This window comes from Paroedura picta, chromosome 1, assembly GCF_049243985.1.
Source record: "Paroedura picta isolate Pp20150507F chromosome 1, Ppicta_v3.0, whole genome shotgun sequence".
Lineage (NCBI taxonomy): Eukaryota > Metazoa > Chordata > Lepidosauria > Squamata > Gekkonidae > Paroedura > Paroedura picta.
In genome coordinates, this window is record NC_135369.1 from 32,959,252 (window position 1) to 32,983,709 (window position 24,458).

The window sequence follows — 24,458 nt, forward strand, 5'->3', positions numbered from 1 at the left end:
AGCAGTCAGATAACCCCTCCATCCTTCAGGCATGTGGAATACACATCAGAAGACAATATTCTGTAGCCCCCCTGCCTGCCAGATATTGAGTCTGCCAAGAAAATACTAGAGGGCGTCACCCCAAGGGTCAGACATGACTTGGTGCTTGCACAGGGGATACCTTTACCTTTACCTTTATGCATTTGATAAGGAATGGAGGCTTTACTTTAGAACACCGATCCTCAATGGGATGCCTGTATGTGCTTTGGATGTTGCCAGTGTTTATCCCATCTTGTGTCTTGGTTCTTGGAACAAAACCTAGTAGCTCTTGAATGGAACAGTCAACATGGGGAAATCACTTCCAGCCAAATAAATAACGAATGCTGAGTTCATCCCAGGCGGAGGTATCACAGCTATGTGCTTCAGCTTGCCCACAGACACACTTTTTAATATCCCTAGTCTTGGATGTTTCTCCTTCAGGTCATTCAGGAAGCAACACACGCCCAAATCTGGAAATGGAAATCAAATGGTTTGTCTTCCCCAACAGCCGATCCCCAGCTTCCTTGGACTGACTAGGGCTGGAGATGCTTCAGAAGAGCTTCTGGAGGGAGCACACATTCAGAACCAGCTGTCTCTGTCATCAGAAGGTGCTGAATTCGGAGCCTCCCAATGGTTGATGACAATGCTCAGCACATCTGGTAGCCTTTTTGCAGTGATGCCTTCCACCCTTTCTCAGAATTCCGAAAGCTCTCATGGGCTCAACAAGGTTGGAGACCACTGCTCTAGAAGGTGCGGGGCTGTGGAGACAAGGGATCAAAGGAAGTGGATGGCAGCAGAGGCTGCTGATAGCCAGAAAGAAAGATGCCTTGCAGAGAGGGGAAGGAGAGAAGTAGTAGCATTAGTAAACAAACAAAAAAATACCCATACTGATAAAATATCAAAGAAAGAAATAGATGGAGGAATTGTGGGCATGATTGAAGGAGTAATTGATCCAAAGCCATTGAGGCTGCAAAATTCAAACTCAATATCCCTTTGGGATTTTTCCTGTTTTTTTATCTATACAGGTGGCTGATACATCTGAACTAAATACTCAGCTTTTGAAATGAGTTTCACCACAGGATTTACTAAACGTATTGTATGCTGTTAGGTCGCCACTTCTGCTAAACTTCACCACCAACCCGCCAAAGTATCATTTCTAAAACACTGGCAAGTCTAACCTGGCTACCTATAGAGGAGTGGGGAATCAAACCCGGGTCACCAGATTAGACTCTGCTGCTCTTTAACCCCGAACCACACTGGCTCTCCGGCACGTTCACAAACACCATGCTTCAAAACCACTGTCTTCCTGCCACTTGGGGGATTTCCCTGGGCCCTGGCTTACTGTAAAATAAGCAGGAAAGTCCATTGAAAATATGCATATTTCCTAATAGGTGGGGAAGAGGGAAATGTTAGAATTGTTGCTTAATGGTATTCAAATCAGTAGGAGGAAGGAACGGACACCCCAGAAATGTCAGTGAAAGGTTTTTAATAAATCAAACAGAGAAGATAACATTAGTTGTGGCCTTGAGAGTCCTATAAGAAAAGTAGCACACATCAGTATTTTTAATCTGTGCTTATTATGATCATCAAGCACATGACAGAGCTTTGAACCAGCACACCTTCCCAATGTATGCTGTGCCTGCTGATAAGAACATAGAATCTGCTGGATCAGAGGCTAATGAATTTCCACGATGAGCCAACAAACGGCATCGATGCCAAGGCTTTCCACTGGTGCTGCCTCCTAGCACCAGAGAGTTGCTGCCTCTGACTATGGAGATGCACTTTAGTCACCATAGCTCTTGTATCTATCCATAGCCATCTGTATACCTGGGACAAGGTGATCCTTCTCTCTTACAGCGTCTTCTCATTGCTGCTGCAATGCCTCTTGATTTCTCCTTATGTTCAAGAATGGTGACCTGTTACATATTTTGTCACAATATTATTATTATTATTATTATTATTATTATTATTATTATTATTATTATTATTATTATTATTAGATTTATTTCCCGCCACTCCCTTGCAGCTCGTGGGGGGTAACAGTATCCCCAAATCCCCATTAAAACCCCATTAAAACAATGATAACGTTACCAATATTACCGGCATGGCAAGAACGGCAGCTCAACTTCCCACCCCCCCTCCCACTACTAGCGGGTGGAGAGGAGGTCCTGATGATGTTTTGCTTCGGGTCCGAATCCCGAGTCCCCGGGGGGGGCATAGATCTATATTATCAGCCCCGGCCTCAACCATAAACCTGGCGGAAGAGCTCCGTTTTGCAGGCCCTGCAGAACGTTGAAAGATCCCGCAGGGCCCGCAGCTCTCCCGGGAGCTCATTCCACATAAGAATAATCTTTAATCGCTCCTGCGGTATTAAATAAAAGAGTAAGGCCACCTGGGGAGGAGTTAGGGCAGGCCCTGTCCAGGATAAAAACTCAGAGGGCCTAATCAGGAGCCGCAAAGCGGCTCCTTATTGGGCCCTCCGAGTGTCCATCCAGGGCCAAGCAGCCAATGGGGAGGCGCGCAAAGCGCCTTCCTATTGGCCCCTCACCAGGACAGACCAAAATTCCATTCACCCAGCCCAGTCTGGCTGCCAGTCTGCTCCTGACCACCGCAGGGAGAGGAGGTCAGTAGGGCTGCCAAGGGGAATGAGAACACAGGCTGCGCCAGCCCTTTTCGCCCCAAGGCTGTCCTAACTGTCATGTCCAACTGCAAATTGCCTCAGAACCCTGACAGAGCTGGCAGGAGGTTGCAGAGTGCTCCCCCTTCCCCCCCCCCCTTCAGGCCTGCTGCGAAGGAACCTCTGACAGCCCCTGACTGGGGGAAGGAGGCCTTTCCAAGAGCAACGCTGGGGAGCCTGAGGGCTTTCCTTTTGAGGGGGGGGGGACTTTCCCCTTCTGCCAAACAGTTGCCTGACAGGGAGGCCACAGAAAAGCCCCTTTTCACTTAAAATACTGCTCTGCCCGGAGGTTAGACACAGCCAAGCCATGTGTCTTTCTTCTTTGCAACTCTCTGCAGATTTGAGGCCACTGCATAGTGTTATTCTGCAGAGGAAACTGGCTCTTTTGTCTCCTGTTTCATCTGCACAACAACCCTGTGCAGTAGGCCTCAAGTCTTTCAATTCAACAACAACCTGTGTGGAAAGCCTTAAATGTTTCTTCTCTACCACAACCCTGTCCAAAGTAGCCCTTTCTGTCTGGGGAGCTGATCTTTATACTCTGCAGGTGAGCTGTAATTCCAGGAGCTCTCCAGGCCACACCTGTAGATTGGCTACTCCTGGGTTGGAAATATTCCTGGAGGTTTGGAGGTGGGACTTCAAAATCATACAATGCCTCAGAGTCCAGCCTTCAAATGAGCCATTTTGCCTGCAGTTGGTAGGGAGTGGTGCAGGTGTGTCCCTCCTGGGCTATGGGCTATGGCCATCTGTTATCAGCAACTGTTTGCATTCTCGGGTGCAGACAGGCAGACCAGCATCAGTCCTGTGAGTCTGGAAAGTGCAGGAAGATCTAAATAAATATTTACAGCCTGAAACTGTAAATAGAGAACAAGTAAATGTCTGAAGACACATATTGGCCTGGCAAATAACCTTGGCCTGGCAAATTTAAAAAAACAGTATAAAAAACCTTACTAAGTTCAAGACTGCTATGCACAGAGAGTCTTCCTCTTAGGGTTGCCAACTTCCCTGTGAGGCTCGCTACCCCACCTCCCTCATGTGGAGTCTGCTATGGGGAGAGAAGGGGAAGACTATTGGAAAATGCTTTGAGACACCTGAGGCCTGCTGGGTCACTGTGGCCCATTCCCAGTTCTCTCAGACCTCTCACAACCCCACATCCCTCACAGGTTGTCTTTTGTGGGGAGACGAAGGGAAAAGGTGTTTGTAAACCACTTTAAGAATCCTTTGGGTAGTAAACAACAGGGTATAAAAATCCAGTTCTACTTCTTTTAAGGAGCAACCATGAAAGAAGCATGTGGGCACATAACATTTTACCAACAGTGAAAACATGGGAGACAGAAGGAACAGGGTGGACACCCGTGTACTGTGACTACCCCATGTGTATTAGGGCAGAGGGGCATTTCGGGGTCTGAGGCCTCATTCACACAAGAAGGGAAATGACGCAGAACTGGGGGGAATTGGTTGCCATGTAATCTTCCCCTAAGAAGAGTCTCCAGTCTGAGTTTCCCTTCACATATCTGAAGACATGGCTCCGGAAAGTCATCTGTAACCACTATGCCACAATTCCCAAGGGTCAGTCCTCTCCCACACTCAACAAACATTCCACACCACAAGTTCTTGACACCTGTATCTCCACACTCATGCCCTCATTTGCCACCACGCCACCAAAACCTCCCATACAACACACATTCAACCCCATGCCCTTACAGACTGGACAACTCCTCCCCATCCTCTTCCCACTGCCAAGCTCTAGCGCCCATTGTATTCTTGGAGACATTGGGCTTTGCCCCTAGTTAGTAATAAAACAGAGAAATCTTTCCTCCTCTTCCCATATGTACACAGTTTTGTGGGTCCTTTTGCTATGTCTATGTTTGGGTGTATAGTTGCACAGAGATGCATGAATTCTTTGAAATCTGTGCAATAGTCTACAATATAACTACGTCTGAGAGAACACTTCCCACTGTATTTCATAAATGGCCAGGACAGGAACCTATAAGAAGAAAAAGAAGAAGAGTTGGTTCTTATATGCCACTTTTCTCTACCTGAAGGAGTCTCAGAAAGGCTTACAAATTCATTCCCTTTCCTATCCCCACAACAGACACTCTGTGAGGGAGGAGAGGCTGAGAGAGCCCTGATATTACTGCTCGGTCAGAACAACTTTATCAGGGCTGTGGCGAGCCCAAAAGGATTCCCGGCTGGAGCAGGGGAACCTCACGAGACTTTCTGTTTATAATCCGTGACTACCTAGAACTATGGAAAAATTAACTAAGGCACAGCTTTTTCATTTGTTATGCAAAGGGAACTCAGAGATACTGAAAGCAGTCAACAAGGTGGAAAAGGAAATCCAAGACACTAAGAAAGAGCTCTTAGACAGAATCGACGGTTTGAAAAAAACAGCTGATGAAAACACAACTCAGCCAACAATACATCAAACGAGAATTCAATGTCTGGAAGTTAATCAACAGGAGTGGGAGAGAGCTAGGAACGAAAAAATCAAAAGCACCTTGGAAGAATTTGGGAAAACAGATTTAAGGGAGGAAAGCACCAAAAGCCTGGAAGTCTATTTAGAGCAGGAAGTGATTCGGATCGACAAAATAAACAGTCTACTCAAAGGCGACTGCACACAGGAAGCAATCAAGAGATATCCCTGTGCGACCTGATATCCCTGTGCGACCTGACAAAAAGAAAGAAACACAAATACTTCAAGACCTGCCAGCAGATACATCATGGAAAATAACACAATTTCACCTTTTGCGACCACCTGAAGAATGTGATGAACAGTGGAGCATTTACTTGGTCTCTCTTAGGAAATGCACCAGTAACCTTTAGGTTAAGGCCGATATACGATGGGAACTGACTATATATTATTTGGGGGGAAATTAGATTGTACTCTTATAAGTATTAATTACTTGGCTATTTTTTTCTTTTTTCTTTTTTCTCTCTTCTTTAAGATAATAACAGACTATACCTTTATATGTATCAATAATTACTTGCTCAGCTGGCTGTTTCTTTTTCTCTTTCTTTTTGTAAGCGCTTATATATAACAAAAATAAAAATATTAACAAGAAAAAAAAAACTTTGGACACCAACCCCCACACAACATTAGTGACATTCCACTCTGATTTACAAAGTGCTGCATTTTTTATTGTAATTGCAGAATACAGCTATAAGAGCCAGGGGTTAAGAACGGCAGTCTCTAATCTGGAGAACCGGGTCAGATTCCCCACTCCTTCTCCACATGCAGTCTGTGGCATGACCCTAGGCCAGTCATGGGTCTCTCTGAGCTCTCTCAGACACACCTACCTCACAAAGTGTCTGTTGTAGGGAGAGGAAGGGTAGGCGATTGCTGAATCACCCCAAATCACAATTCAGCAATTCGAGCAAGGTTGATTTGGTCATCAAAACCTATTGGGGAATGGTTATTCAGATTTATTCAGGTACTTTTTGGCCAATCCAAATTGAATCATGCATCCCTGCCGAACAGTTCAGACTGTCCCATGAAATGTCGCTTCTATGAGACAGCAGTGCCCCAGGAACAACATGGAGTAGTTGGAGGGCTGCCATAGGTGGAGAATCCCCAGTTGTGCATGTGGACCCTTTTGACTGGTTCAGACTTAGTAGTAGTAGGCAACAAGTAAAATAATATGTAGGGAGAGTACCATCATGTCCACACAACCAACTTGTGGTGACACCATAAGGTTTTCAAGACAAGAGTCTTTCAGAGACAGTTTGTCATTGCCTGTTTCTGTGCAGTGACCCTGGTATTCATTAACAGTTCCCCACCCAAATAATAACCAGGTCCAACTCTGCTTAGCTTCCAAGCTATTGCAAGACATCGTAAGATTGTAAGATCAGCCATCACCATTCAAGGCAAGATAATATGCAAGTTGTTATTTATTTACTTATTATTTATTATTTGACATTGACCACCGGTCTTGGGTCAGCTAGATTGCAAGAGTTCACAACAAGCTAATAAAACCCCAATAAAATCACAGAAACACAACAGAAACCCAATGCTTGGTAGAACAACAGTTCAATATATGGCACTGGTTTATATGCATGGCTGCCACCACAGAGAAAGCTCTGAAATCCAGCTAAAGGGAGCCATTCATTGAATATTTTATGTTCTGCATATGACTTCAGACAGCTGATGGTCAACAGTAATTTCAGAGTGGACATGCAAAGATATTTAGCACTTGCCAATACTGACACACAAAGATATGTTACCACTGATGTTCCAGGGTGCATTTGCCACATTGACATCTCTTCAAAGCACCCCCTGCATTTAATTTGAGCAATGGTTGCCACAAGCAGACTCTCACCGCATTTTTAGATGTCTAGTATAACTGCTCCAAAAAAAAGTATCTGCAACTTGGCCACTAGGTGACAACAGGCAGAACAGATATTACAGTCTCAACCCTTCAGGAAATATTTACTTCCAAGGAGACCCTTGGCTCCCTTTTAAATATTTATAGAATCATAGAAACATAGAATCATAGAATCAGAGTTGGAAGGGGCTACATAGGCCACCTAGTTCAACCCCCTGCTCAACGCAGGATCAGCCCTAAGCATCCTAAAGCATCCAAGAAAAGTGTGTATCCAACCTTTGTTTGAAGACTGCCAGTGAGGGGGAGCTCACCACCTCCTTAGGCAGCCTATTCTACTGCTGAACTACTCTGACTGTGAAAAAATTTTTTCCTGATATCTAGCCTATATCGTTGTACTTGTAGTTTCAACCCATTACTGCACGTCCTTTCCTCTGCAGCCAACGGAAACAGCATCCTGCCCTCCTCTAAGTGACAACCATTCAAATACATAAAGTGGGCTATCATGTCCCCTTTCGACCTCCTTTTCTCCAGGCTGAACATTCCCAAGTCCCTCAACCTATCTTCACAGGGCTTGGTCCCTTGGCCCCAGATCATCCTCATCGCTCTCCTCTGTACCCTTTCAATTTTATCCAGGTCCTTCTTGAAGTAAAGCCTCCAGAACTGCACACAGTACTCCAGGTGTGGTCTGACCAGTGCCGTATACTAAGACATCTTGTGATTTTGATGTTGATATAGCCCAAAATGGCAATCGCCTTTTTTACCGCTGCATCACACTGCCTGCTGATGTTTAACTTACAATCCACAAGTACCCCAAGGTCTCGTTCACACACAGTGTTACCTAGAAATGTATCCCCAATCCAGTAGGCATGCTTTTCATTTTTCTGACCCAGATGTAGAACTTTACACTTATCTTTATTAAATTGCATCTTGTTCTCATTTGCCCATTTTTCCATTGTGTTCAGATCTCTTTGAACTCTGTCTCTATCTTCTGGAGTATTTGCCAGTCCTCCCAATTTGGTGTCATCTGCAAACTTGATGAGTAGTCCCTCCACCCTCTCATCTAGATCATTAATAAATATGTTAAAAAGTACTGGACCGAGCACCGAGCCCTGAGGTGCCCCACTACTCACCTCCCTCCAGTCTGATGAAACACCATTGACAACAACTCTTTGGGTGGTTCTCTAACCAATTCCCTATCCATCTAAATATCTGAAAATCCAGATTGCAGTCCTTCAATTTATTCCTCAGATCCGGTCTTACTTCTACAGGTTAATGACACTGCAGCCTTGGGGGTAGGGGGACTGGTTTCCCCATCCTGACCCAGGATGCCATGAGGTGTTACAGTGTATGGTCATGCCATAGGGTTGCCAACTCTGTGTTCAGAAATACCAGGAGATTTGAGGGTGCAGTCTGGGAGACTCTAGGGAGATGAGAGGCTTTGTTAGGATATAATGCCATATAGTGCACTTCCAAAGCAGCCATTTCCCCCAAGAGAGGTGGAAGAAATGTTGTTGTTTTTAAAGAACAAGTAATATGTGCGATCTGCAGATGAGTTTTAATTATGGGAAATCTCCTATAATCAAGGATCTCGAGGATTTTATGAGCACATGTGAAAATTAAGAGAATACTTCCATGACTCTTGGGATGGATTTAAATAACTTTTTAACAAAGGCTTAGAATCATAGAATCTATGAATCATAGAATCATAGAGTTGGAAGGGGCCATACAGGCCATCTAGTCCAACCCCCTGCTCAACGCAGGATCAGCCCTAAGCATCCTAAAGCATCCAAGAAAAGTGTGTACCCAACCTTTGCTTGAAGACTGCCAGTGAGGGGGAGCTCACCACCTCCTTAGGCAGCCTATTCCACTGCTGAACTACTCTGACTGTGAAAATTTTTTTCCTGATATCTAGCCTATATCATTGTACTTGTAGTTTAAACCCATTACTGCGTGTCCTTTCCTCTGCAGCCAATGGGAACAGCATCCTGCCCTCCTCCAAATGACAACCTTTCTAATACTTAAATACAGCTATCATGTCCCCTCTCAACCTCCTTTTCTCCAGGCTGAACATTCCCAAGTGGAGCACAACAAATTGTGGCAAGTTCTTCAAGAGATAGGAATACCAGAGCATCTTATCTGTCTCTTGAGAAACCTATATGCAGGTCAAGAAGGAACAGTAAGAATCGGGCATAGAATCATTGATTGGTTCAAAATTGAGAAAGGAATTCAGCAAGGCTGTTTACTGTTGCCTTGCCTATTTAACCTATATGCGGAGCACATCGTGAAAAAGGTCGGGTTAGATGAATCACAAATTGGAATTAAGATTGCAGGGAGAAATATCAACAACCTCAGATATGCAGATGATACCACTCTAATGGCAGAAAGCGAACTAAATAGCCTCTTGATGCGGGTGAAGGAGGAAAGTGCAAAAGTTGGCTTGAAACTCAACATCAAGAAAACTAAGATCATGACATCTGGTCCGCTCTATTCCTGGCAAATAGATGGGGAAGAAATTGAGCTAGTGACAGATTTTAATTTGGAGCTCTCCATTGCCTTCATTATAATTGGCTCCCCTCGGCAACACCGCGCCGGTGCCAGGGTCCAGTGACAGCGGAACAGAGGAGGAAGCAATCTCCAGCGAGCAGTCGGGAAACGAGGACGACCTGCTGTGAAAAAGCCCCGCCAGCAGGTCCCAGGCAGGGGCAAACGTTCGGTGAGTGCTCCCCCTTTGGTTTTCCTCCCTGCAACTTTGACTGTGCCAAAATCAGGGAAGCAGATGGGGGTCCAGTGCATCGTGGATTCCGGTTGCACAAAGACTTTAATTAACCCTCCGTTGGCTAAAACCTTGGGGGTTGGGGAGGTGCCGCTGACAAAACCTTGGATGGGAAGTGCGCCCCGGGGGGAGAGGCGGTAAGCAAGACGCTCCTGCTAGAAATGGACGTTGCGGAGCATTGGGAAAAGATACAACCCGTAGTAGCGCCCAGCTTGGCCTTTCCATGTGTCTTGAGTCTGGACTGGTTGCGTAAGCACGACCCATTGGTGAGCTGGAGCAAGGGCACAGTTAGTTTCCCGGTGCCGGGGTGCGAGTCGCACTGGCGGGATAAGCATTATCTGACAAGTGCATACATCAGGCCTATCTCAGAGGTACACCACTAGCTAGGCGGTTCGAAAGCACTTCTCACAATTATCATAGACATTTTGGGTCTCACCATGTGCACAATCTATAATTTCATTATATAGTTAGAACAGACCCACATAAAGTCTGGAACCCAACGGCTTACTTTTCTGGATTCAGGTACTGTTTCAAAACCTAGACCAGGGAGGGCAAAACAGTTGCCCTTAAAGACCTAGCCCCTGCCGGGTTCTCTGTCTTCCACCAGTCTCAGACAGCGGGGCTGGGAGGAGGGGTGGCAATCCTGACCCGAAAGGCTTTCTCCTTCAGGGCCCTTCCTGCGCCATCAATACCAGGCATTGAATGTGTTGGCCTCGGATGGGGATCAACCGAGAGAGTGGCCATCTGGTTAGTGTACCGCATGCCCAATATACTGCCTGATGCCATGCCTGCCCTGCTAGAGGCGGTGGCAGCCTGGACGCTACTGTTTCCAAGACTATTAGTTCTGGAGGACTTTAATGTCCATGATGAGCTGCCGTTCTCTAGAACTGGGCAGGTGACACTAGGGCTCTCGCAGTATTTTGTTGGCCCCACCCATCAAGCAGGTGACACCCTGGATCTCATTTTTGGCATAGGTCTGAATGTGGATCTTGCCATGGTCAGACCACTATGCCCTGAAGGCTCGGCTATAGCTACCACCCCCTCCTCAATTGGGCACCGAGCAAATTTTAGCTCGCCCATGGAGACTTATGGATCCAATTGGATTCCTGAATGCTCTGTGGGAACCAATGCCTCCCGGCACTTCTCTCAATGGCCTGGTCAGCAACTGGTACAACGGACTGCTGGCTGCCATTGATGAGATAGCTCCTCAATGCCCTCTCCACCCCCGTCTCAAGCAAGCCCCCTGGTACACCAAGGAGCTTCGCAATAAGAAACGGGAACAGAGATGGCTAGAGTGAGTTTGGAGTAAGACTCACGACGAACTTTCAAAAAAGGGAATGTTAAGGCAGCTTAGCAGTTCTTGTAAAGAAGAACAACTACAAGTGAACTACAAAAAGGCGAAGGTTATGGTTTTCAATAAGCAGCCAAAACCAAAAACTTGAAAACTAGACAACTATAAAATAGAAGAAATTCAGGGTCAAGTACCTGGGTGTAGTATTACAATCTTCATGTGCTGGGAATGCTCACTTTCAATATGCTGCTGAGCAAGCCCAAAGATCGGCTAACAACATTGTCAGATTTTATCGTACCAAGGGGAAACAGTTTGTGCCAGCTGCCCTAGAGTTTTACAGAGCCAGACCACTTTCTAAGCTGTTATATGACTCCTTTTTAAGAGCCCAACCTCTAGTAATATGTTACTAGAAAGGGTGCAGTCAAAATTTTTAAAGACGATCCTATGGCTCCCCAAATGTGCTTCAAATGCTAGGGAGAGATTGGAAACAGGTATGCAAAGTGTGGAGAATAAGATCTAAACTTTATACATCCTCTATTAGTTGAAGCTAACCTACAACCCAAAGTGCTTGTCTGCTTTCATTTTAAGAGACAACTTTCAGTCAATTTGGTTAAAAACTGTGAAGCTTAAAACTATCACAGCTTGGCTTTATGGAACATAATTCAACAGGTGAAGACCCATCAGCTGTGATACAAGCAAAAAATGATTTTCAAGCTGGCAATGGCAAATAACAATTTGTTTCACTGTAAAACAATTTCTCAAACTTCCAAATCATCAAAATGAACTCCTAGGTATTTTTTCATTTTTGGTATCATCGTCAGTGATATAAGATACTCTAAATACAAAATATATGATATGTAAACATATATCTCAATGCTAAGTGTAAGTAAACTGTAATACTAAAATAAAAATGAAAGTCCCTTTAACTTTTATCAAGTCAATCCTCTTTAAATAAATTCTTATCAATGATAAACATATATCAGAAAAATATAAACTTTAAAAATAAATCATAAATCATATTGTGTAAATCTATATGATATACAATTATGTAATAAACATATATTTAATTCATTAAATTCTACCTACTTAATCCTATGGTGATATGTATATGGTTCAGTCTCCAAATAGTTCTATAGTATCCATTATACAGAGGTCTGGTAAAAATATCAAAATAATGTCAAAATAATTATTGTGATCAAATCACAATGTATTTTAAATTTTAAATGTAATAGCAACATCCATAATAAACTTACCTACAAGTATTAGCATCACAAAGTATAAATGCTCTTTAGTAGTGACCCAAAAAATAGAAGGGTAGTTTGCATTATATAATAAAAACCATTCCATTAATTAACACAAACCATTCTGTCACATGCCTCTTTTAAAGACACCTGTTTAAATTACATACAGGGTTTTTTTGTTAATTTACATACATTTTTAATTACAGGAAGCAAGTCAAATCCAGCGTGCTGTTGAACCCATTGAGTTGTAAGGTATTCTGCCTCCCTTTGTAATAAAGATTTCTGAATGTTTGACATTTCTAAACACTGCTGCTGTATCTCTTCAATGCCAGTAAATTTCAACTGATCCCAAGAGTGATTAGCATCCAGAAATAGTTTGGTGAGGGGGGCCTCAATAACAGCATGTTTTAATCTGGACACGTGTTCTAATATTCGTGTCTTCAAAGCACATGTCAACATACCAATATAATAAATCTTAGGGCAAGAACACCTAATTAAATAGATTACACCAGCTGTATTACAATTTATGAATTGGTTAATAATAATGTTACAATCTCCAACCCATAAATTAGGACTTTTAGCCTCCTCCATGAACATACTTGACATGTCCCACATTTAAAGCAATCAGCCGGTAGCTGGTTTTGTTGAGATAAGCTCTTTAATGTTCCTCCCTTGCTTTCATGCAAAAATGGGACTAGATTCACATCCTTTAAGATGAGAAATCATATGCCAATGTCTTAATATGATGCTCTTAATTATATGTGAATAAGCTGAAACATTAAACGCACAAACCATCTTTTTAAGAGGTGAGTGTTCTTTATAAGTTAACAAAATGTGTCTGCTCATGGATCTCACTCTATCTTTAGCTCTGGTAATAGTTGCCAAAGGGTGATTTTGCTCACTTAAGGAGGCACTGAGTTTCTGAGCAGATAAAACAAGCGTCTTCCAAGTGTGCTCTAACACCCCAGTAAATCCCCTAATCAAGAGGAGGTCCACCAGTCCTATCTCAGGAGAATAAAGGAACTCCATTAGACTCTTTGATTTTTCAGTGTTGACCCTATATTGTAGTTTAAGGACATTCGCCATTCTAATCAATTGATGAGAACGACAGCTGTATCGGTGCTGCAGGCTGTCAACGGTGACACTTATCAGTGGCAGAAGACTCTCAGTGCTTCATCAATGTTGGGGTGTCTTCACTCTATTGGTGCCATGACAACAGGACCATCATCAGCACCCAAGATTCTGTCAATGATTCCGAAGATGAGCGACATCAATGACCACTTGCGTCTTGCAGGAACGTCATCATCTGTCTTTGACGGTGAGCACTGAAGTTACAGCCTCGGCAGCAAATGGAAGCACGATGACGAGCAATCTCATCACTGATCATTTCTTGGCAGTGTTTGCACCAGTAAACACACCCGCATGACATGGTCTATGGGTGCTGGTTGGTCTTTGCCAGGAAGCTGAGCTACTGTCAATGTCAAAGGTTTGCCCAATGGCAAAGTATGTAACGTGGCACTGATTCTCAACCATGAAAGCACCCTCTCGACTCTGACCGCATCTGCGGTAGAGAAGGTGGAAGTCGCTTCCTTGTCTTCCTAACATCAGCCACAGGAGGGGAAGAGCATTTCTTTGATGGGGCTACTCTTTTTCTTCTTCTTGGTGGGCTCAGAAGCTGCCCTTTTAGGCTCTGCAGCCTTGTCTCTTCCAGAGGGGCCTGCAGAAGTCAATGGGCCTGAGGGGTCCACAGCCATAAGCAACTTCTTCCACAGGGCCACCTTTAACCTTCTCACCCTGTAATCTCTTGTTTGTGGGATTAGTTTTTTTACACTAAGGGCAACTAGCAGTAGAGTGCCCTTCGACTAGACAGAGTAGGCAAGAAGAATGATTATCGGTTTTAGCCATCTTGGCTCCATACCCTGTACACTTTTTTAAAAGTGCCATCTGAAATCTTTCTTGCTTACCACAGAAGTTGTCTGAGGTAAATAGAGCTAGCTGGCTAGCATCCTTCTCCTACAGCAGCAAAAAAAAAAAGGACTGAGTGGAGAGTGCTGGCCCCTCCCATGTCTTATGACTTTTGAGTGGGAATTCTCTGAGGGGAGGGGCAAGCACTCTTGGGAGCTTTTTAAAGATTACCCTGGCTAGTTATTTCTCCTTGGCAGGCCTGTGATTCTGCAGAATGTATGTGGGACTGCACAGAAACCATGAAGATGAACCTACATACCTATAATTAAGTACACTGCTATTAGAACACATTTAAGCATTGCTGCATCTGAGAAAATCATATTGAGAATTTAAGATACTAAAATAGCTTTTCTAAATGGTGATTTGTTTGAAGAAATTTTCATGGACCAACCAAATGGTTTTAAAGTAAAAGGGAAAGAAACACTTGTATGCAAACTCCGAAAAAGTATTTATGGACTAAAGCAAGCAGTAACTATGGACTAAAGCAAGCACAGAACAAAAAAACTAATCACATTCATCCAAGAATAAGGTTTCAAACAAGGAAAAGCAGAACCCTGACTGTTTACAAGAATAAAGAATGGACAATATCAGAGCTAGATAGATGTAGTAGTTAGGAGTGCTGATTTCTAATCTGGCAAGCCAGATTTCATTCCCCGTTCTCCCACGTGCAACCAGCTGGGTGACCTTGTTTTTGCCACAGGACTGATAAAGCTGACCGAGCAGTAATAACAGGGCTCTCTCAGCGTCACCTCCTTCACAAGGTGTCTGTTGTGGGGAGAGGAAAGGGAAGGAGAATGTAAGCCGCTTTGAGACTCCTTCAGGTTGAGAAAAGTGGCATATAAGAACCAATTCTTCCTTTTCTATATACTAGTCTATGCTGATGATTTATTATTGTGTTGTAAAAACAAAGCTCATCTTTAAACCGCTCCGCGGGAGTGGTAGAAATAAAGCCATAAGAGCCCTTGAGATGGGCCCTGTCCGGGATGGGGAAGGGTGCCATTGGCCCCTTCCCCCTGGACTGACAATCAGGATTGGGCCCTCCAGTTGTCAGTCCGCCGCCAAGGGGCCAATCGGCCCCTTGGTCCTGACTGATGAGTTGGCAGGCGCAAAGCGCCTGCCAACCCACCCCCCCCACATAACCCGCCCTTACCGCCGCCATTACCCTGCAGGCAAGCAAAGTAGGCGGCAGTCAGGATGGCCCTCCCAGCTTCAGCCCGGCAAAGGGACAGCCTGGCCGCGGCACGGCTGTGGCAGGGCTGTCTCTTTGCCACGCTGGAAGCTCCGGACCCGGCCCAGAGCCTGCCGGGCCCGTTGGGCTTCCTGCGCTGCGCCCCTGCTGCCTTCTCCCCAACCCTCCACATGCCCATTTTAAAAAATGGGCTTTGTCCCTAGTGTAAAATAAATGCTTGAAAAAAATAAATAAAAAGGTAGAAATGAAACTATTAAGTTAACCGAAGATAAGTCCAGAAGACAGAGTTGCTTGAAACAGCAATAATGCTGTGAAGGAGGGAGTGGGGTGGAGCCTCCAAGCTGTAGGCAGCATATCTTTGTGAGCTGCAGGCCTCTACAGGCCTAGTCCACTGACATCCAGCCATCATCTTTACTGAATTTGCCTCAACACAATACCATTTTGTATATTTTGCTCTTGGACACATTTAGACAGTCATTTTAAACTGTTTCAAGCTGGCAGGAGGAAGTAATCACAGCAAGAAGGTGACATAGGCCAAATCCAAAATGGCTACTGCAGTTGAACTTAACAATGAGATTGCTCCCCCTACTGATACTACCAATGAGCCACTGACTTGAAATCTCTTCAGAAGCAGGCAGTTAATTAGCTAGCAAATGGAAAGAGAGCGGGATCTTTGTCCTAGAAGTTGCTTCTGTTTCTATGTCTGCTTCCATCTACAACTTCAATCCAAAGTAACAGCTTCAAAATCCAAACTCTTAGACATAGAAAATTGAAACTGCTGTAATCATCTTCACCTAGCAGGGTGTCAGACAATGCCTAGAAGGGGCAGAAATGGTGTTCTTTGTTCAATCTATTGTAAGAGGCAACCCATCCCTGCCAGAAAATGTTGATATTGAGGGTTCCCAGTTCCTTGAGTCAAATCTGAGATACAGCAACCAATACAAGGGCAATAATCTTTTCTCTATTAAACTTTGCCATTAATGGTAATTATGGCAGGATCCCTGCCTCTCCGGCTGGCACCCTGTCCTTTCCACAACCAGTAGTACTGCAATAGTCTAGGCTCATGCCAAAGCCAGACCCTGTAAATACCTGGCCAGACACTGCTGAGCATCAATTTTGGAAACCCCTCTCTTCAGCTTGTCCTCCACTACAGGTTGGAAAACACAGGTCTCACCTCATTGTATTGCTGATTCAGTGTTCTAGCTAACACCTGTTTGGCCAGGAGCACCTAGGCAAACATCTTTGTCTTGCACCAATGACTCATACTTGGCCTCTCTGCCAGGATAAATCTCTTCCCCAAACTCAACAGCTAGACCTATTGAGACTTGATGGCTCCTTTTCTTAGACCCATTAACTGCTTGGTCTAAGCCCATCAATGGCCATCTCCAGACCTGGCCAGGGCATTGCCCAACATCCTACTCCATGGAAAATGCCATCATGTATTCACCTAGGCCACATCACATGGCCCCCTCCCCAAAAACATATATAAACAGTGATTTCATAAAGCCACCTCGTGCTTTCCAATTCAGGACCCATTGGAAGCTCCCTTCACGCTGGTTCGTGTTCATGTAGCTCTCTGCCTTTCTACTCAAGACCAGTAATTATACTAAAACCTCTATTCCCACTCTATTTTTTCCTATACAACTGCTTGATAGTGTGCTGGATATGTTTTTATTTTTTTCCATCTAATAAAGATTGTTATTATTTCTACTATATAACTGTTGTCTACCTTGAGTTCTTAAGGGTGTAATCACCTCGTAAACATTGGCAAACAATTATTTTGCTATGTTACCATCTCTCGCTAAGTTCATTCTCCACTGCTGAATATACACGTGTCACGGGACACATGTATAAGTGCGTTTCTGGTAACACTAAGGAAGGTCTTTTATGACAAACTAGAATGCTGGATGAACTGAAATGGGGCCCAGATCAAATTAAGATTTCCCTCTTCCATTATTTTTCTAAAGAAACTATTGGCCTTCACAAAAGATTTATACATGTGAGGGCTCTGACCAGGGGAGAAACTGTTGCAGCCTTTGGGAAATACCCAGCAGTATTCTCGGTGTATAGTATATAACAACAAGATCAACAGCTGAAGCAGAAGCCTTTTTAAATCCCTTATAATCAAACATAATAATAGCATATTATGAGCATTCCCAGGAACATTTGTGGATGCAAAGATCCTCTGTCTTAACTGACTCTGGAAATGTCCTGCACCAAAAATATCAAGAATGATAACTGAAGTGGAAGACAACCACTGTGAATTACTCTGTGCTTCTTCTTGCTATATGTACTTCCTCTCTGATATATGTAAACCGCCCTGAGCCTGAAGGAAGGGCAGTATAGAAATATAATTAATAAAATAAACAAAATAAATTAACAATATTATTACAACACTTTTAATATTGAGCATGCCTAAATTGTCAGTCATAACCTGGAACCTCTTATGAGCCTCTTGTGGCGCAGAGTGGTAAGGCAGCAGACTTGCAGTCTGAACCTCTGCCCATGAGGCTGGGAGTTCAATCCCAGCAGCCAGCTCAAGGTTGACTCAGCCTTCCATCCTTCCGAGGTTGGTAAAATGAGTACCAAGCTTGCTGGGGGGTAAACGGTAATGACTGGGGAAGGCACTGGCAAACCACCCCGTATTGAGTCTGCCATGAAAACGCTAGAGGGCATCACCCCAAGGGTCAGACATGACTCGGTGCTTGCACAGGGGATATCTTTACCTTTACATTTAACCTGGAACAGTAAAGGTTCTAGAGGCCATAATAAGGACAAATAAATACCACATAGTCTTTAAAAACATATGCAATACACTAAGGTGTGATAATAAATGTTGGAAATGTCTAGATAAAGTAGGTTCTTTCTTTCATATGTGGTGGAAATGTGAAAAAAATTACAAATTCTAGGCTAAAGTTTATATTGTTATGCAGAAAATGTGGATTCAAAATTTCCCTTTAAAACCTGGATCTATGTTATTAAGTATACCACTGCAGTGCCTTTCAGTTCAAACTAGAAATCTTTTCTTTCACGCAACAATGGCAGCAAGATTAGTACTGGCCAGAAAATAGAAAGTGCAAGAATTACCTACAATAGAGGATTGGTTGAATAAACTGGCAAATCTTGCCAAAATGGCTAAACTGACATTGATGGTTAATGGAAAATCAGAAGACATCTTTCAAGGACAATGGGGCCCTTACTTGAGCTACCTAAGAAGATAAATCAAACTGGGATATTTTATGGAGGCAGTTTATAGCATAACATATTATATATTTAATAACTGTAAATTATTTAAGTTTTATCAAGTTGGATCTGCAAATTTGTACCTTACATGTTTGTTTTATTATTGTATTCATATTTTTTCTATCTTGGACAAAATGAAAATAAAAATATGTAACCCCAATACACTAGTACCATCATTATGCCACTCTCCATATTGTCCCATATTGTCCCTGAGGATATCGTTACCCCCTTGAGCAGAATTTCAGAAGAAGGCAATTCTACTCTGCCAAAATTGCCTCAATTGATGGTAGTTTGTTATCTTACATTCAGCATTGCTTCCCTCCATTGCATATATTTCAAACTAATTTATATGTATGCCAATTATGTGGGTGTTGAAGTAGGACATCAACAGAAGGAGTAAACAGTAGCTCACTTAGCACATTTTCTAACAGGATGTCAACAATCTTCAGGGCTCTATAAATATAAGAGCTGTCCATCCACATTGTTAATTGTTCACTTCTTGTTTACTGAGGCTAGAGACCCAACTGGAACATCAGTCATGAAGAGATTTTTCCTCCTTTGCTTCCTTGCTGCTTCCTTAGTACTCATGGCTGCACCAGGTAAAACAAAAATTTAGTGGGAGGACAATACAGGGAGGGAGTTGTTATTTGCAATGTTTTCATAGATGGTGAATGCAGCAGTACTAGAATGCTTTTCCTGAAGAAATACAAGTTCCAAAAAATAGGGGGGTTGAGCAATACCCTCCCCCCCCTCATGGATTCCTACATAGGGTTGCAGGAGGCGCACAAGGGTGGATGGGCAGACAAGCAAAGGTGGAGAATGATAGGACCCCCTCTGCAGGTCTTGCTGTCCCACACCTGTACATCGCGGAGTATCTGGAAGAAAATATCTGGGTTTTCCCAAAGGTGACGGAAACTGTCAGATTAGAAGGTTTCCGGCTGATCCTGAGTGTCAGAAATAGTTTTGTTCAGATTTGGACATCTTCTGTTATTTTCTGTTATGTTCAGATCTTAATTAGGTAAATTTCGAACTGCATTTTCTTAATAAAGAATGCCTTATGCATATGCAACACCAAAGTATCATATTAAAGACTTAAACAGATACAATTAAGAGAGCCAGTATTTTGATTTTAATTTAATTTTAAAGTAATAATGATGTGCTTTAAAGAGATTAGAAGTAACTGGATAATGCTGTGTTGAACCAGGTGTCGCTTTACTGATCTAGTTAGTTTTATGTGGGAAGATGTGAAACACTTTGAATTCTTGAAATGTACTGTAAATGCAAAAATAAAATATTATTACTGGGTGCACCTTAAAGAACTAAATAAACCTAAATAAACAAAACGTTGGTTCTGCTGGGCTCAGACCATGATAGTCTGGGATGCCAAACAAATATAAATAAATATAAACAAGTCTCGAGGATGATAGACCCTTATATCATTTAAAACATGCATATTTTAAAACAATTCCTAAACAACAGAGGAGCTGAGCATAAAAGTATAGCTGATATGCTGAAGTCCCATCATCCTTCAACCAAGGCAAGCCATGCGAATAAAAATGGGCAGCAAGACAACGGTATGATAAAAAAAGTACTAAAAAATGATGCTTTGCATTTGCTTTACAATCTAAGGAGAACCTTGGTGGAACCCTTTTCACCTGGGGGAGTTTATTCTAGAATTTGGGGCTTCAGTGGGGAAGAACTAAAAAGGAGCTCTGTTCTTTTCTTCAATCCAGGATTTGCCAACCCCCCGAAATCTCATACATTTGCAGGATGTGAGAAACAGGGAGGTAAATGTGGCTTTTTCGCATGTTTATCACCTGCGGTTGCCTATGGACACTGTGACACTTGGCATCCTTGCTGCTTCCGGTAGGACTGGCCTCCTCATTTTGACTTCTTTTTGACTGTGTATGTTGTTACGGTCATCAGTTTTCATCCACTGAGTTTTCACTGCTTCTGTTTCTGATTCCATCATCTCTTTCATGCCTTTGAAATACCATTGTGTATTCTGCAGTTCACTTCAGCTAGTGGAAAAGTTATTATATTAGAATACTTTTTTCCTAATTGCATTCTTCCCTTTTTTTTTTTTTTTTACACTCAGTTACAAACAGAATTAGAACAAGGCTTAAAGAAAATGCTATAACTACCACGGTGAAGCCAGCAGGCACCTTGTTCTGCCCCGGGGCTTTTGACATTTACCCAGCTGGCCCAGGACTCTTCTGTTAGACCAGGGGTAGTCAAAGTGAATGCTGGGAGGGGCTCATGGGAATTGTAGTCCATGGGCATCTGGAGGGCCACAGTTTGACTACCCCTGTGTTAGACCATAATGAAGAGTTCATCTCCCCATTTTTATTCTACCACTCCCAGAAATAAGATTACTTTTACCACCACAGCCTTTACTAGAATGTTTTAGATGTGGGCTTGTACAGTCTGCAACAGCTGTTTAAGACAGACCGGTGTCATTACTCTGCCAACCGCACATGGAAAACTGGGACAGAAGACATAATGGCTTGCCAGTGGCTAACTATGGAATGCATTGAATATACCACCGTGAAAGCTTAAAAAATTACTCTTGAAAGAATTAAGAAGTAATCACAATGACTGAAATCCAAACTTTATCAGTCAGACTGTAAAACATCCACACACAGGCCCCTGTACAGGCAGCAGAACTTTCAAGAGTGCCCCTGGGTTAAAGATCATGAAAATATTGATCCTGCAAATACTGAAAATCTTTTTTATAAGAAGGAATTGAACTTTTTTTTCCTTTGCCTAGTGGTTTGCGCTGCATTTAATAAATTTTATAATCAACATTCAGCATTGCGCAATTGATAACATCTCAGTTTACATGTTTCCCATTTCCAGGGATTAGTGAATTATCTAGTTCAATCAAAGTATGAGCAGCACATAGAATCATGATATTTGAAATGTCCTGTTAGATTTGAGGGGAAAGACTGGCACATCCGCTGCAGTTAGGAATTGACTGTTCTCCCTGTTTATTACTGTTCTATTACTGTTTATTACTGTTCTATTTATGGTTACCGACTTTCTCTGTATTGTTCCTGTTCCTCTATGTTTCATGTGAACCACCCTGAGCCTCAGGGGAGAGCAGTATATAAATTAAATGAATAAATAAATAAAAACATGAAGCTGCCATGGACTGAGTCAGGCCCTTGGTTATAAGTCTGTTTATTTAGACTGGCAGCAGCTGAAGAGTCTGGGGCTCAAATCTTTCACATTCCCTCAACTGGAAATACCATGCTGCCAGGAATTTGTGCATGATTCTGGAGTCCTCCCTTTCTATGGAGGCCCAGGTCATGAAAGTAGCCTAGGTGGCATTTTTTCATCTGCATTAAGTGAGGCTACTAGGGCTCTATCTCTCCCAGGATCACCTCGTCACAGTGATCCATGCAACAGTCATCTCCAGGCTGGATTTCTGTAACTCGCTCGAAGCGGGCCTGCCCTTGTCCCTGCTCCAGAATTTACAGCTGGTACTAAAAGTACCATGGAGGGCCCATATCCATAGGTCGTTGCGTTCTGCAACAGCAAACAGCCTGGAGGTCCCTGGACCATGCAAAATCTGCCTAGCCTCAATCAGGACCAGGGCATTTTCAGCCCTGAACCTGGCCTGGGGGGAATGAGCTCCTGGAACAGATGAGAGACCTGCAGAAGTTGGCATGATTCCACAGGGCTTGTAAGATGGAGCTCTTCTGCTAGGCTTTTGGTTGAGACCAGGAAGTAGAAGATCAGCCCCTCCTCTGGCATACTGTTTTTCCATCTCCCCAGGCATATGGTTGGGGGAGTGAAGTGGGGATGAGGGATTATCTTGTGGACTGGTATGTGGGGTCGGGTTTAGGGGGACTGGGGAAGGTGGAGGGTTAGATCAAAAGTATTAATCATCCTCCTCAAACTGTACCTTCCCCAAGCATTTGCTATGGTGGGGCTGGAAACAAAGGCCTGGTCTACTCATTACATAGTATAAAATGGTAAAATTCTGCAGTGGCAAGTAGATCATGTAAACAAGAAGAAGAGTTGTTTTTTTATAGCCCTTTGTTCACTACTCAATGGGGTCTCAAAGCGGCTTACAATTGCCTTCGCTTCCTTTCCCTGCAACAGACACCTTGTGAGGTGGGTTAGACTGAGAGAGCTCTGACAGGACTGCTCTGTGAGAGTGGTATCAGGACTGTGACTAACCCCAGGTGACCCAGCTGGCTGCATGTGGAGCAGTGGGAAATCAAACCCAGCTCACCAGATTAGAAGCTGCCACTCTTAACCACCACACCAAGGGGAGCCTTATCAAGAGTCATAGTTTGGGAAACCAAAATAAACAAATACCTTTCTTTTTCATGCAGATTCTAAGAAACCATGAACTACAGTTTGTCTGTCTAAAAATGGCTGGAAGACAGCATCTGACCAGCAATAATTGGATTGTGTCCCCTGATGAAATTTACATTCTTTGGTGGACAAGTGGAAAAGGACACCAGTGGAAGTTATGTAAAACATTATTGCTTTTATACATTAATATGCATAATTTGTGTATTGCATTGTTTCATACCAGTAACATTCTCCAGCCAAACCAGAGCATGTGCCAATTTAGCATATTATTTTTCTTGTTCATATGCATGCCTGAATCAGTACTCCATTCTGTTTTTAATAAACATATTTCTAGTTTATCAATATACTTTTTTCAGTTGTCTCTAAGAATATATATGTATTTATTTATTTAAAATATTTCTATGCTGCCTTTCCACCCAAACAGCATCCCTAAGGCAACAAACACTAAAACATTTTACATTAAAAGCGCATTTAGTAAATTTAAAAAGTAAGACATATAAAGACAATAACACAACCAGGAATAAAGGCTGTAACTATTACCAGGGGCACGCTAAGCTACACAGGGAAGTCTTCAAGTTAAGCTACACAGCACAAGACAACGGTATATAAATCTAAATAAATAAATAAATAAATAAATAAAATAAATATATCCCTGGGGAAAGAGCTCTAAACTCCTGATACAACTGAGAAGACTCCTTCTCAGGTTGCCACCTTTCTAGACTCAGATGGCAGGGACACCTGAAACAGGGCCTCCAGAGATGACTGCAGTGGACAGGTATATGGGAGAAGGGGGGCTTTCAGATATGCACACCCCAAGCCATATGGAACTTTCAGAATCAATACTAGTACCTTCAGTTGGGCCTGGAAACAAATTGGGAGCCAGTGTAGATGGAAAACGTCCAGACAGATATAGTCCCCCAACCCACTCCAGCCATCATTCAAGTCAAAGGATTATGTACCAGTTGTAGCCTCTGTACATCTACCAAGTAGATAGCTGTGCTTCCTGGATACTTCATGTAGAGCACATTACAGTAATTACTCTAGCTGTTATCAAATCATGCACTACAGCAGCAAGATTTTTCCTTTCCAGGAAGTGCTGTATTTAGGTCACCGGCCAAATCTGGTGAAGATGTCCATGGCCACCTGTATTATCCAACAGAAGACCTAGGTTCAGCAGCCTCCCCCCCCCCTCCCTCAAGCTGCAAACCTGCTCCTTTAGGGATAGTGCAACTAGAACAGGAGGTGTTCCAGCTCTTGGGTCAAGCCTCACACGCACATACACCTGTAGCACCTCTGTTTTGTCAGGACTGATTTTCGGTTTATTGGCCTTGATTCAGCCCATCATCCACCCACCCTGTAGTCTGACTCCAGGCAACTGTTTACAGTTTCTACAGCCTCCTTGGGATCTGC

General features: G+C 43.2%; 2 long non-coding RNA genes across 2 annotated transcripts in view; one reads left to right on the forward strand and one right to left on the reverse strand.

The window, feature by feature from the left end:
- The window catches only part of LOC143835365 (uncharacterized), a 50,649-nt gene that overhangs the window by 17,598 nt on the left and 8,593 nt on the right, over positions 1 to 24,458 (reverse strand). The window lies entirely within an intron of this gene.
- LOC143835331 (uncharacterized) lies at positions 19,236 to 23,274 on the forward strand. Its single transcript, XR_013230102.1, has 3 exons — positions 19,236 to 19,318; positions 20,453 to 20,585; positions 23,066 to 23,274. It is a non-coding gene; the product is annotated as an uncharacterized LOC143835331 (long non-coding RNA).